Genomic DNA, 14,478 nt, shown 5'->3' on the forward strand with positions numbered 1-14,478 from the left:
ATCCAGCCACCATCAGAGAGCAGAGAGAGTTGCCCAGGTTCCAGTCAGAGGAAGGCACGGTAAGGGCTGGGTGGATAGACTCCATCCCTGAGTCTGTGAAGTTGGTCATTTGAACAGGAGGCTGATTGAGATGTGGGAAAAATAAATCTAGTGCTCCCCACCCCCACCACAGTGGCAGTTGGTTAAGTTGCCACCTCTATGCACAGTGTCTTTCAGGATATGCCCCTGAGGCGTAAATATTTGCCAAGGCCTTATACTGGCCGCTTTCAGAACTAGAAGTCCTTGGAGGATGTCCCTTCATCTTAGATACCTCAGCAAAGAGGAATTTTATCCATTTCCCTACATGTATTTAATTTCATTTGGATTATCTTTCATGTTATTTTATTTCCTGTCATTTGTTATTTCATACTTTTACCAATTTTATATATATTCTTAACTCACTAATTAGACTTTTCTCCTTTTTCTCTTTCTCATTTTTAGTCCCCTCTCTTCTTTATTTTCACATTTTTCTTCTCTTTCTTCTCTCAAAAACCCTTTTATTTTTGCCTCCATTTCCCTTTCCTTTTAATTTCTACATAGTTTAATATTTATATTTACCAGTTTTACTATCTATTGTATATTATCATTTCCTCTTTCTTGTCTTTGAATAATAGAGTTGTTGAGAATAGTTCAACAGGTTTTTGTTATATTTTAGTGTATGATCTGCTGCCAAGCTCTCATTGTAAACCCTGATTGTTCCCTCAGAGCAGTGCAGGAGATTGAACATAATACTTTGAACACATTGAGTAGGTGCTTTGGAGCGGAGAAATTCTCCCAGCCTGGGACACATACAAAAGAGAAAGCAGCTTACTAAAACATCCTCACTTAAGAAGAGTGGAGATATCCTTCCCCAAATGCACAAATCTCAACATAGAAGCATAAGTAACATAAGAAACAAAGGCAGTAAGATGCTCCCAAAAGTTCACAAGTTACCAATAAAGGAACCCACACATATTAAAGTGAAATACATGTTGGAGAAAGAATTAAAAATATTGATTGTTAACATGAACTAAGAAATGAACTAACATAGCCAACAGACTACATGAAAGAACATTCATGTAAAAAGACAGAGATTATGAAAAAGCAAAACAAAACAAAAACAAATAGAAATGTTGGAAGTGAAAAACTCAATAAGTCACATAAAACCCTTAGTGGATAGTCTAGAAAATAAACTAGAACAAACAGAAAAACAAACAGCAGAGTTTAAAGAGAGGATGGATGAACTAGAACATTCACACAGAAATGGAGACAAAAATTAATAATGGACAGAATATAAAAGAACTGTGATATAGTATTAAAAGAGCCAATTTAAAACTGATAGATTCTGAGGAAGGAGTAGAGAGACAGGCTAATGCCATAGAAAACTTATTCAGTGAAATAATAGCCCCTGATTTCCCTAATCTTGACAAGGAGATGTATATGTGGGCACTGGAGGTAATTAGAAGTCCAAGCAGATATGACCCAAAAAGCTCTCTTTGTCATATGATAGTTATAGTGCCCAAAATTCAGAATGCAGAAAGTATTTTTAAAAGTTGTAAGAGAGAGAGAGAGAGAGAAGTGCTGCCAAGTCACTTATAAAGGCAAGCTCATTAGAACTACAGCAGACGTTTTAGAAAAGATCTAAAGGCCAAGAGGTCACAGAATGATGTATTTCAAGACTTGGAAGACAAAACAAAACAATGCCCCCACTAATCTAGATTATTACATCCATAAAAAACTATCCATCAGTGTTGACAGAGAAGTGAGACCTTCCAAGTTACGTGTTAATTAAAAGGACTCATGGCCACTAAACCACCAATGCAGAAGATATGTAAGAGACTCCTATGCACAGAAGGTGAAGATGAAAGCAACTAACAGATCATGGAAAATAATAAATTTCATTAGAGATCAGATAAGGAAATAAGAATTTCAAATAGTAGAAATAAAAGAAGACAGGTATTAGTATATATATTTCCGTAACAACTGACTGTAAATAACTACATTTATTTAACTGAAGCAGATAGAAATGCAACTTGATTAAAAATCAAGCCCAAATTGTATGATGTCTGCAGGAAACACCCCATTTGCAAAGACATTCACAGATTGAAAGTGAAAAGACGGAAAATGATATTCCATGTAAATGGAATTCAAAAACCAGCAGGAAAAGTTATACTCATATTGGCAATGCAAACTTCAAACAAAATTATTCAAAATAGAGAAAGGAGGTTCTGAATATTGGTAAAGGGAAAAATTTAATAAAATGATATAATGAACGTAAATGTTTATGATCTGAATGTCTGTGCATCCAATTTTATAAAACAAATAAGCTCAACATGAAGGGTGTTATAGGGCTTGATATAATAATATTGGGTGACATGAATACCCCATTCTTACTAATGGGTAATCCAGATCCCTGTCCCTCCCCCCAAAAACGAGACACATGAGAGTTATACTACATACTGAATTAAATGAAGTTTACAGATGTAAAGAGCAACCCATCCAACAACAACTGAATGCACTTTCTTTTCAGCAGGTATGAAGTTTTCTCCAAAAGGTATCCTATATTAGGCCAAAATGCAAGTCTTGCCGCTTGCCGCCGACCAGCGGGACAAATGACACGTACATTTCAGAAGTTCATGAAGCAGCTTCCACTTTATTCGGATAACACCCTCAATATATAAGCAGTCTCATGCATAAGCAATTGTAATCAGATATGTCCATCCAATCCTATTAAAAGTCAAACGATCATGAGCTCAAGCATACATGTAAGATATATCTGTCCACGCGCTAAGCAGTTGAACTAATTATCATACAGCCAATGGTAAACACTTCCTGTTTTTCTCAAGGGGCATTCAGCACGCCCTGTGACTCTCTGCCAGTCACCATCTTGGATGCATGTGGTGTAACCCTGGGTCCCGGGTCTGGCCTGCCACATTTCCCCCTGTTTACTTATATAAGACCATGCCTGTCTTAGGTTGTCCACGGCAGAACAACATCCTTACCCATCATTGGACAATGAGGCTCTAGCCCTTATTTCCTGTCTTAGGTAGGTATGAGCTCCCCATGAATCTTACCTGTCTTTGACTACTGGTCCAGCATATTTAACCAGAATTGGGGGGATGAGCCAGCATCAATTGCGACCAGAGCCTGGCGAATAATGGCTGTTTCTCTGTGCCGATGTATACACGTTTTGTATAAACACTATATGCACAGAACACACAATAAACCTCCCACGGACAAAAACCCAAACCATTCTTTTCCCCATTGAACAGCAGACTGGAGAAATGTGGCCAATTGTTATAAAAATAGAAGGATATAGAAGAGTTGGTAGGGCCACATCTTTGCTATCTCCCATAGTTCATGTGAGTCTCCTCCATTAACTTGGTGAGAAATCGCCAACACCATCAGCGGGAGAAGCCTCCTCATCTTCTTCCTGTTTTGGGGACGCTGTTGAGGCCTTGACCAATCTCTCTGGCACCCAAATTGGCAATTGTGTGTTCTGTGGGAAAACACAAACAGATCCTTGGGCCCAGATTAACACCGGATCTGGGCCTTTCCATTGTCCTGATAGAATGTCCTTCCAGAGCACTTGAGGGTAGATGTTTCTTATTAGGCTCTGAATGATGGTCAGCAGCCGATCTGCCCTCAGAATGAAGATTTTAAAAATTTAAGATGAACAAGGCAACAGGTAATTTGTCTTATGGGGGTCTGTATGATGTCACTATTCACTCTTTTTGTTTATAAAGCATGTTTTTAAGTGTTAAATAGGCATGCTCAACAATGCTTTGTCCAGTAGGATTATAGGGAATTCCTGTGACATGTTGAATACCAAAGGTGGAACAAAATTGTTTAAAGGCCTGGGACGTATATCCAGGACCATTATCTGTTTTAATTTGTTTCCCGAGGATGGAGAAAGAGTGTAAACAGTGTGTTATTACATCTTTGGTTTTTTTCTCCCCTATGAGCAGAGGCCATAATGAGTTACATCCATTTGCCAAATATGATTGGGCTGAAGCCCTTTTGGATTTACTCCTAACGAGGGGTTAGGAATAAGTGTAGCACATTTAGCACAAGAATTGACTATGTCCCGAGCTGTTGCCTTAGTAATTTTATAGCATGTACGTAGAGTAGAAGCATTTACATGAAATTTGGAATGAAAAGTTTTGCATTTTCAAGTGCATCAAAGATATGTGGGTCTCTGGTGGCCATGTCTGTTAAATCACTGTGTAAACTTAGAGGACCTGGAAGGCCAGAATGAGCCCTAACATGCCCAATAAAAAAAGGATCTTTTCTGTCCCAGGTAAGTTTTTGTAAGCATTGTAAATATTTAGTATTAGTGGAGGTGAGGGAAATCAGACCAGTTAATTCTAAATTTTGAACAGCATTAACAACATATTTGCTATTAGAGAATAGGTTAAAAGGCTCATGGTGGGTTTTGAATACTTCTATAGCTACTAATAGTTCTGTTTGTTGTGCAGATAGAGTATTAAACAGCAATGTTTCTGTAACATTATCTATAGTAATAGCACCTGTACCATTTTTTGATCCATCAGTAAATATTAGGGCAGCTATTATAATAGGTTCTTTTCGGGCGACTTTAGGGAAAATTATAGGATGTTGACTCCAAAACTGGAGAAGAGGATAAGATGGCAAATGATTGTCAAACACAGCAGAAGTAGTAGTAAAGACTAGTAAAGACTGGTACTAGTAAAGACTAGTCCATGAATTTGAATTATTAATAAGGTATTGTATCTGATCAGTAGTATATGGAATAGTGATTGTAGGGATGTGATCCAAAGGTGGAAAGGGATACTTTTAATGCCTTAAGGATTAATTCTGCCACAGATTCAGTAAACAAAGATAAGACCTTGTTAGGGGCATAATTCATGTGAACCCATAGAATAGGACCCTTTTGCCAAAACACTCCTGTGGGTAACTTATTTGTGGCCAGACAATGAATGATAAAGGCTTAGCTAGGTCAATACGATCAAGATGAACCTTTTCCATAGCTGTTTCAACAAGCTTGAGAGTTGTTCGAACCTTAGGGGTAAGCACCCGCTTAGAAAGGGAGTCAGAATCACCTTTAAGAATATCAACAGGGGGCCCAAACTTGAGGTGGGTAAATGAAGGTAAGGTCTAATCCAATTAATATCACCCAAAAGTTTTTGAAAATCATTTAAAGTTCTAAGTTTGTCACCTGAATGGTAATTTTTATGGGTTTAACCAAAGTTGCATTTATGATAGATCCCAGGAAGATTTTGGTGTCTGTCAGTTGCACTTTATCAATGGCAATATGTAAGCCCCATCTTTCCAGTGACTTTAGTAAGGAATTATAACATTGCTCTAAGACAAGTTTTTCCTTATGAGCTAGCAAAGTATCATCCATATAATGATAGATTAAAAGTTGAGGGTTTGCTAGGCAAATGGGTTCAATAGCCTTGCCTACATATATTTGACACATAATGGGGCTATTGGCCATGCCTTGTGGGAGGACTATCCATTCACATCTTTTATTAGGAGAGCAATTATTAAGTGAGGGCACAGTAAATGCAAACCTTTTGGTGTCTGAGGGATGTAACGGAATGAAAAAGAAGCAAACTTTTATGTCAATTACAATGGAGGACCAATTAACTGGAATAGTTGAGAAAGTAGGTAATCCTAATTGAATAGGTCCCATGGACTCCATTATAGAATTTACTGTTCTTAGGTCATGTAATAGCCTCCATTTTCCTGATTTCTTTTTTATTATGAATATTGGTGTGTTGAAAGGAGAGGTGGATTGTTTGATGTGTCCGATATGTCCGGCCTCTAGTTGTTCTTTAACCAATTGCTGGGCTGCTTCTAATTTGTCTTTTGAGAGGGGCCACTGAGGGACCCAGACAGGTTTATCAGATTTCCATGTTATTTTAATTGCTTCAGTTGCCCCTAATGAAAATCCAATCCCTTTTTATCTTGTTTTGGAGTAACTAAAATGGGTGAAGTAGGTCTTTGACTATTTTTCCCAAGCCCTTTTCCCCATATGTGTCCTTGGGCTAACATCATTTGATTAGCTTTTGGATTACTGTATGGGGTCTCAGATGTGAGATGTAAATCCATCTCTTCCATGATATCTCTCCCCCACAAGTTTACCAGGAGATGTTTGAGGACGTACAGTTGGACAGTACCACTATGACCTTCTTCATCCTTCCATTTTAATATGGTTGCACTCTTGTTAGGATTGGAAGCTATACCCAATACCCTTAAATCTGATCTGCCTGTTGAAGTGGCCAGGCTTTGGGCCATATTTGATAATACTTTTGTCAGCCCCAGTATCTAATAAGCCCTCAAAACTTTTGCCTTCTATCACTAACTTTGTCATAGGTCTATATTTTAAATCCAATGTTAACCTGACCATATTTTGACCAGTAGAACCTAATCCTTTATTTCCCCTTATAATATTCTTTGATGGATATTGATCATGGCAGCTGAGTAAGACCAACAATTGTGCTATGCAATCACCCTGAGTTATTATTGCTACACCTCTTGGTGAAAAAGCAAGGATTTTTATTTCTCCTGTAAAATCAGGGTCTATAACTCCAGGGATAATATTTAACCCTTTTAAATCAGAAGAACTCCTCCCCAGAATTAGTCCCACTGTTCCTTTAGGTAATGGGCCGACAACTGAAGTTGGTAATGGTTGTACTCCCATCTCTGGAATTAATACTGCTCTGGCGGAGGCACAGAGGTCTGAACATCTACTTTCTCTTTCAGAAGCTCGATTGTTCTTTGACAGTTTCTAATATCTTTTCCCCTTCTCTTAACTGTTCTTGAAATTTTGGTTTTTTGGAAGTCAGACAGAAATGAACTAATGTCCATATCACCACAACAACAACAAACAGAAACCAAACAAGAAAAGGAACACAAATAACACCTTACACATTTTCATTTACTACAGGACGCCCTTTGCTGTCTCTTGGGACAGCCTTTCATTATGTTCCCTCACTAGGGGAACCTTCCATGAAACCTTAAGGCTACTGTTTCCTCAAATAGGGAAACCTGCTAGTTGACTGCTAGTTGACTGTGCTAGTGAAAAATTTTCTCCTTTATTACTTCCCTGCACGTCACCGCTCCCCGTACGGGCCACCACTTGCTGCTTGCCACTGACAAGTGGGACAAATGACATGTACACTTCAGAAGTTCATGAAGCAGCTTCCACTTTATTCGGATAACACCCTCAATATATAAGCAGTCTCATGCATAAGCAATTGTAATCAGATATGTCCATCCAATGCTAATAAAGGTCAAGCGATCACGAGCTAAAGCATACATGTAAGATATATCTGTTCACGCACTGAGCGGCTGAACTAATTATCATACAGCCAATGGTAAATGCTTCCTGTTAGTCTCAAGGGGCATTCAGCACGCCCTTTGGCTTTTGCCAGTTGCCATCTTGGGTGTATGTGGCGTAACCCTGGGCCCCAGATCTTGCCTGCCATATATAAAAGGCCAAAATACAAGTCTTAGAACATGCCTAAGAGCTAAAATAATATCTTTCATCTTATCAGGTCATAGTGGAATGAAACTGGAAATCAATAGCAAGAGAAACTACAGAAAATATAGAAATGCACTTTTGAATGATTAGTGGGTCATTGAAGAAATCAGGAGGTAGATTTAAAAATTCCTAGAATACAAAAAATGGAAACACAATATATCAGAATTTGTGGGACGAAGCAAAGGCAGTTATAAGAGGGAATATTCAGTTCAGTGAGCGTTTTCATTAAAAATGTCAGAGATGTTACATAAATCATCTAATGATGTATCTCAAGGACTTAGAAAAACAGAAATAAACAAAACAAGTGGGGAGTTGTTTGTTTGTTTTTTCTAAAAATTCCCAAATTGTGGAAGGAAAGAAATAATAAAGATCTGAATTGAAATGAATGAAATAGAGAGTCAAAGATCAACACACAGGTTTTATGAAACAGGAACTTGGTTTACTGAAATGATCAAAACATTTTATAAACTCTTAATTTAAACTAACAAGAAGAAAGTGATAGAAGACCAAAATTAGCAAAATTAGATGTTGAAATAGAGATATTGTAATGGATAAGAATGAAATCCAGAGGATCATTAGGGACTATTTTCGAAACTTTCATTCTAATAAATGAGAAACTCTAGCAATAACAAATTTCTAGATACACATACCTGCCAAAATTGAATCAAGAAGATATAAAAGTTCTAAACAGATTAATAACAAACAATGAGATTGAAGAGATAGTAAAAATCCTCCCATCAAATAAAATTACAGTACTAGATGGATTCACATATGAAATTTACCAGACCTTTATGGAAGAACTAACGCCATTAGTCCTCAAACTATTTCAAGAAATACAAAAAACAAGGAATGTTGTCAAGCACATTTACAAAGTTGGTATTGCCTTGATACCAAAACCAGATAAAGACACAATTAGGAAAGATAATTACTGCCTCATATTGAACACAGATGCAAAAGTTCTTAATGAATACTGACAAACAAAATTCAACAATAGATTAAATGTTCTATGCATCTCAATGAAATTGGTTAATTTCAGGGATATAGGGATGGTTCAACATACAAGATCAATAAACATATTGCAACATATGAATAGAATAAAAGAACAAAAATCACATAATCATCTCAATAGAGAAAAAGACTTTGAAAAATAATTCACACTCCTTCATGATAAAGGCTCTGAAGAAAGTAGGGTTAAAAGGTCTTACCCCAATCTAATTAAGGCTATTTTTGAGCTTTACTTATAATAAGTTTAACATTATACTGAATGAGGAAAAACTAAAAACTTTTCCTCTAAATTTGGGATAAAAAAAGGATGTTCTCTCTCATCAATCTAATTCAATATGGTATTTAAAATTTTACTCAGAACAAGAGAATCAAGAGAAAGAAAGAAAAGGCATATAAACAGGAAAATAAGAAGTCAAATTATCCCTATTTTCATATGGTACAATTCCATATTTAAGAGACCTTAAACTCTAGATAAGTCTTTTAGGTCTGGTAAAGCTGGGTCAAAAGGTTGGTCTATTCCATGTTTTCTAAGGAATCTCCATACTGCTTTCCAGAGTAACTGCACCAATTTGCATTGTATGAATGAGTCTTTTCCCCACATCCTTGCCAACATTTATTATTGCTTGTATTCTTGATAATAGTCATTCTAATAATAATTAGAGTGAGATAAAGTCTTAGGGTAGTTTTGATTTGCATTTTTCTTATTACTAGAGATGTTGAACATTTTTCATATATTCGTTGATCAATTATATGTCTTCTGTGAAGTGTCTGCTCAGTTCCTTAGACCATTTATTAATTGGGTTACTTGTGGTTTTGGTGTTAAATTTTTTGAGTTCTTGATAATTCTGGAGATTAGTGCTCTATCTGAAGTGCATGTGGTACAGATTTTCTCCCACTCTGTAGGCTCTCTCTTCACATTACTGATTGTTTCCTTTGCATATAAAGCTTTTTAGTTTGAATTCATCCTATTTATTGATTCTTATTTTTATTTCTTGCACTTTGGGAGTCTTGTTAAGGAATTCTGGGCCTAAGCTGACATGATGAAGATTTGGGCTTACTTTTTCTTATATTTGGTACAGGGTCTTTGGTCTAATTCTTAGGTCCTTGATACACAATGGAATATTAATCTGCCATAAAGAAGAATAAAATTACAGCATTTGCAGTTAAATGGATGGATTTGGAAAATATGCTAAGTGAAATAAGCCAATCCCCAAAAATCAAAGGTCAAATGATTTCTCTGGTAAGGGGATGATGATACATAATGGGGTAATGGTGGGGGGCAGGGTAAGGGAAGAATGGAGGAGCATTGGATTGTGTAGTGAAAATGAGAATAGGGAGGAGGTAGGGTGAAGGAAAGATGATGGAATGAAACAAACATCATTACCCTATGTACATGTGTGATTACATGAATGGTGTGACTCTACATTGTGTACAACCAGAGAAATGAAAAGTTGTACTCCATTTGTGTACAATGAATCAAAAAGTATTCTGTAGTCATGTAGAACTAAATGGAACAAACAATAAGAAAAAAAGAAAAAAGAAATTGAAGAAGAAACCACAAGATGGAAACACTTGGATAGGCAGGATTAATTTGCTAAAGTGGTTATATCATCAAAAGTAATATACAGATTCAATGTAATTCTCATCAAAATACCTATGACATTCTTTACAGGGCTGGAAAAACAAGACTACAATTGAAGTGAAGGCACAAAAAAACCTAGAATAGCCAAAGCAATTCTGAGCAAAAGGAGCCATTTTGGAGGCATCACGATGCCCAATTTCAAAATATACCACAGATGCCCTATACAAAATCACTTCAGAAAGGATCAAAGACCTAACCATAAGATCTGAAATTTGAAACTTCTAGAATAAAACAGTTCGAACCACAGGCACAAGTAATGAGTTCCTGAGAAGCCCACAGTTCAGGAAATAATAGCAATAATTGATACATGGTATTACATTAAGTTAAAGACTTTCTGCACAGCAAAGTAAACAATCAACAGACTGATGAGACAGTCTAAGGAACAGGAGAAAAATTTTTACCAACCACTCTTCTGACAATTGATTAATATGTAGAATGTATAAAGTACTTAAAATAACTGAAAACTAGGAAAAATCCCAAATAACCATTCAATAAATCAGCATATGAATTGAATAAATACTTCTCTAAAGAAGGATAAAAATTCCAATAATTATATGATAACATGTTCAATGTTTTTAGTCACCAGGAAAATACTAAACAAAGCTACACTGAGATTACAGCCCTCGTGCCCCAATTTGAATGGCAAACACCAAAAGTACAAATAACAATAAAGCATGGCAAGGATGTGGTGCTAAACAGTCCATATACACAGCTGGTAGAATGTAAACTAATACAATCACTAAGTAAATGAGTATTAAGTTTCTACAGAAAACTAAAATAGAACTACAACATAATCCAGGGGTAACACTTCTTGGTCTATATCTGAAAGAATGAAAATCAGCACTCTTTAGAGATACCTGCATGTTTATTGCAGCACAGTTCACAATAACTATGTCATGCAATTAGCCCGGTTGCCCATCAAACAGATGGCTGGAGAAAGAAAATGTAAGATATGAACATAATGGACTATTATTCAGCCATAATGAAGAAGAAATGGAAGAAGCTGAAGAGCATCATAGTTTACAAAATAAGTCAGATGCAGAAAGATATGTGTGGATGCTAGATAAAGGAAAAAAGAGAATCACCAATGTAAGAGGGAGAGCACTGGGGTATAGAGAGGGGATATGTAGGAGTGGCTGGGAGGGATAATCAGAAGTAATAAGAAGTGAATTAAATCAAATTATGATATGCATGTACAAATACACACAATGTAACCGCCTATTCTTTATAACTAATAGTGTTTAACAAAAAAGTTCCCAATCTATAAAAAGAAAAAGACTAACATGGAAAGACTAAAAGATATCTGGGGGTACACAGGGCTTGTCTGAATTTGCCTGATAGAGCTGCCTCATACACACTGCAGTGTGCAGAGCACTCTCTTGATCTCATCTATGAGAAAGGAGATGAGTCAGTAACAGTAAAAAGCAGAAATGATACATGAACAAACTTTTCCATAGCAGGCTGTGGTGCCTTAGGGACTGGGGGCAGGACATGACTTCTCTGAATTCTTCAGTATCTCAATAACAGACCACACATTACCTTAAGGTATTCATGAGAACAATTTGGATACTCTCACAGATGCCAAAAGAGGGAAGTTCAATTAAATACCACAGTTTCCTGTTCCCCATGAAACACATGTTCATTCATAAGCAGAAAGCCTAGTCCAAGAGGGTGATCCCATGTCAGTTGAAACAATAAGGAAAAAATGATCTCTTCCTTCTAGTGATGAAATTTTGAGTGACTGAAGAAGATTGACTGTGAACCAGGAGAATCCCAGCTGTCTGCATCTGTCTGAGATGTGGAGGACAGGTAACCGTCATGTCTCTGCTGAGTCTTAAGGATGATGAGAACCATGAAGAGAAGGGCTCCCAGGATGATGCAGAGGATCCAAGGTAAGGAGAAGATTCCGGGATGGGATCTGAGACAGAACTGGTGCCTGAGGAGGTAAAGGGTCATGAGAAGTTCAGGAGAACCCAGTTATCCTGGTCATTTACTGAGACTTCAGGATCATGAAATCACTATCAGATATAATAGATTTGCCTGAATCCCAAGATTACCATCCCAACACCACCCAGGGTCTGATTTCAAGGGATTTCTATAAAGTAAGCACTTGATAGAATTTGGGGCACTACACTGCTGTAACTTAATAAAGCTTCATCTTTTGGAGACCAAGAAAGGTATTTCCAAGGATCAGAAGGACACTGCCAGAGAGAGGTATCAGTTTTCTGGCAGCAAATTCCATCTACCCACTGGGGTCTAGAACCTTCCCTGGGAGGAACCACGAAGTCTAGAGTCCCAATGTCCCCACAGCCAAGCTGTCTGAAGATCACAGGCAAAGTCATGGCTTCCATGGGGCTGTGGCAGACACTGCCACAGCTGTTGTTGTAGAAAACCTCCAGCACATTCGTGGTCCTTGCTCACCATTCTGATGGCCAGGAACTCTGAAAGCAAGAGGAGCAAAATGGGGCAGAGTGAGCATTCAACTCTTACTGCTGTGTTTTCCTTTATTCCTATGTAGTGGGAGTTGTTGGCTCTGCTGAGGAAGTGCCCCCGAGGTGGAAGAGTGGAAGTTTTGTCGCTTTTAACTGTTTTGCTAAATTGTGTTTGTCTTTTTATTTCTATGACAATGAAAGGGCAAGGAACACTGAGCTGAAGGCTCTACAGCAAGGAGGATGCATGCATTCTTTCCTGACCAAACATCTGACAGACTCTGGAATAGGACTGTGGATAGTGGGTGGCAGAAGAGTGGAGCCCCAAATGTGCCACTTCCTGATCTGTGGAGCCTAAGAACACATTGCCTCACATGTCACAGGGGCTTTGCAGACAGTACTAAGATGAAGATCTTTTCAGGTGAGATATTCATGGAATGTCCTAGATTAATCATGTGATTCCAATCTAATCACATCTTTAGACCTGTATCCTCAAAGGAAGATAAATATTTCTGGCCCTAGTCAGAGGGTAATTTGACCACAGAAAAGTGGTCAGAGTTGCAAGATCGTAGGTTGCAAGAATAAGAAAGGGACCCTAAGTCAGAGAACAGAGGCATCTCCTAAAAGGTGGATAAGGCAAGGAAACAAGTTCTCCCAGAGCCTCAGTAGGATGCACCTTGCTTTTAGTCCAGTGCAACTCAGGTGAGACTTCTAATGAATGCTATTTTAAGATAATGAATGTGTGTTGATTCTAGTCATGAAGTCTATGTTAATTTGTTACAGCAGCATCAGGAAACACATCAAGTGGGCGTCAGAGTTTTCCACCATAGATAACAAAGAATAACCTTTTTCAAATGGAAACTATAGAGAATGACTGTTTCAGGGACAGTGTTAAAAAGGAAGGAGCAGAAGAAGTTCAGCTGCTTCAGGAGAAAATGAAAGTACCTTGCCTTCTCCTTTGTTGGTAGTAAAGGTACTGGGTAAGGAGCCTCCTCCCACCTTGTCCTGGCAGCTACTCCCCCAAACCCATTTTAGGGCTCAGTCATCTTCCTTTGAACGATGCCCTGCCCTCCCAGCTTGCACACAGTGTGCACCACAGACCTGAGCAGATGACCCCCGCGTCCTCCTTGTGCCTGCAGTTGTGCTGCCCCCAGCCTTGGGAAGGGCACTGCCACACGTGGGCCTCCTCTCCTGTGCAGTTCAGTTCATCCAGCCAGATGGGCCCTAACCCCTCTCCAAAGAGAGCAGAGATGGTGGCCTCCCGAGCCACTCCACAGTCCAGCTGTCTGCACACCATGTGGGCATCACTCAGGTCCCAGTTGTCATCACAGATAGAGCCCCAGGAGCCCTGCTGCAGGATCTCCACTCTCCCTGCACAGCGGCCACCACCATCCACCAGGCGGAGCTCTCTGCTGTATGGGGAGAGACATGGTCATGTCAGTGGGCGTTTACACAGGGAAGAAGGGTCTTGTGCTGGGTCCTTGCTCACCTGAGCAGTTGGCAGTGTGTCCCTCTGAGGCTGCTGATCCTGCTGGGTCAGACCAGGAGTCATTGCACTGGGGCAGCAGCTGTGTCTGGTTTTTTACAGAAGGGGTTAGAGAAAGGGAAACTCAATTGAACTAAATAATAATGTAGGGATGGCAACTGAGATAAAAATCTCCGACATAGAAGGAGTTTTCTGTTTTAATCCAACCACTAGGAGTGACTTTAGGAAAGTGGTAATTCATCAATACTGTTGGAAAGTACTGTAGAGCTCCCAGGACAGCAAGAATTTTTGGAACCATTTTCAAAGAGAAGTAAAAGACAAAGATGAGCCATTTTCTCCTGAGGCAAATGTCCCCTTAAAAATAGTG

The 14,478-nt window shown here is 38.5% G+C and overlaps 1 pseudogene; it reads right to left on the reverse strand.

Moving 5' to 3' along the window:
- The window catches only part of LOC124982756 (antigen WC1.1-like), a 181,071-nt pseudogene that overhangs the window by 158,528 nt on the left and 8,065 nt on the right, over positions 1-14,478 (reverse strand).

This window comes from Sciurus carolinensis, chromosome 4, assembly GCF_902686445.1.
Source record: "Sciurus carolinensis chromosome 4, mSciCar1.2, whole genome shotgun sequence".
In the NCBI taxonomy this organism is placed as follows: domain Eukaryota; kingdom Metazoa; phylum Chordata; class Mammalia; order Rodentia; family Sciuridae; genus Sciurus; species Sciurus carolinensis.